Below are 1,696 nucleotides of genomic sequence, written 5' to 3'. Positions count from 1 at the left end.
GTTTTATTCGCTTGTGCACATGACATTCTTTTGTCAAACTTGAAACTGATTGAACTTGTCACATGTCTTCCTCCCATTTCTCATTGCACTCCAGGAAGTGAAGTGAAGTGAATCATTCTCACATGTGCAATGCAATCTCAAGCTCATTTGAAGGGAACCGCAGATAAATATTTTCTTTTTGATTTCTTTTTTTGACTAAACAGTTAAATTCAGTGTGATCCCGACTCAGGTGCAAGTAAAAGTGCAAGTGTTAAAATTGAAAATTCTTGCGTATATTTTACCATATAAATGATTACATTGTAATGTCAATGAATATCTGATATAAACACATTTGAAAATCGAAAATCGACAAAGCAAACTTTATTTACTGGAAAATAAGCTCATACACCATTCCAGTAAATTTCAAGGATTCCCAAATGATAGTGTGCAACATGGTACTACTTAACACACTGCATGTTTAACGCTATGCTTATGCTCAGGTACAATGTACCAGTCGTTTCTCATTTAAAAAAAAAAAGGTACCCTATGGGTACATGCGGCTACTGCTTATAAATAAAATTGTTTTCTGATACCATGTCCATACGGTAAATATAACATTATATATTTACTCAGTTCTGGGTTTGAGCCCCGTGGCCAGCGAGGGCCTTTCTGTGTGGAGTTTGCATGTTCTCCCCGTGTCCGCGTGGGTTTCCTCCGGGTGCTCCGGTTTCCCCCACAGTCCAAAGACATGCAGGTTAGGTTAACTGGTGACTCTAAATTGACCGTAGGTGTGAATGTGAGTGTGAATGGTTGTCTGTGTCTATGTGTCAGCCCTGTGATGACCTGGCGACTTGTCCAGGGTGTACCCCGCCTTTCGCCCGTAGTCAGCTGGGATAGGCTCCAGCTTGCCTGCGACCCTGTAGAACAGGATAAAGCGGCTAGAGATAAGGAGAAGAGATATTTACTCAGTCGACACAAAAATGAAGCATAATCCAAAAATGAAGAATTTAAAAATCACAGAAGTAAAATATACCAAGTGTCTGTACTTTATATTATTTTACTCTTACTTCTTACAGTTTTCAAAACTGAAACCTTCCAAACCGAGGCTGACATACACATGCTGTCGTAATGACCCAAACTCTTGTTTCCTGGAAAAAGCCCAGCGCTAGAGCTCATTGGTCTTTTTTCAACAACGTCCCTTAACAACTTGGAAGTGCATCACATCTACATCACAAATGAGACCACTGGCCGAAGAAGGCGAGGAAAGGGGCACAACCTGGAGTGTATTTTAAAATAGCAATGCACTTTCCCTCGGTAATGAGCATAAACATGTCTGAAAGCGATTTCTTTAGTCTAGTCCAGTGATTTTCAAACTGTGGTACACGTACGACTAGTGGTATGCGGGCTCCATTCTAGTGGTACGCCAAAGAATTACTTAATTAAATATAAAAAAAAAATAAATAAAACGTGAAATACTATCCATAATATCCAAATGGATGAAAATATCTTATCAACCGATGACAAGAAAATGAAAGGAGATACAAATTAAGTTAATAATTTTAAAAAAGTTTGCAAGTGCTTCTGGGTAGCCATATGTAGCGTACGTACGCATTCCCGCCGGTTCTGCTGACAGATGGTTATCCGCCATTGGTAGACTAGGCTGTGATGGGAAAAGGTGGAGGTGGCTTTGCTAATTATGACGAGTACGACAAAATTA

This window comes from Neoarius graeffei, chromosome 24, assembly GCF_027579695.1.
Source record: "Neoarius graeffei isolate fNeoGra1 chromosome 24, fNeoGra1.pri, whole genome shotgun sequence".
NCBI classification, from domain to species: Eukaryota; Metazoa; Chordata; class Actinopteri; order Siluriformes; family Ariidae; genus Neoarius; species Neoarius graeffei.
Note: the sequence above shows the minus strand (reverse complement) of the source record.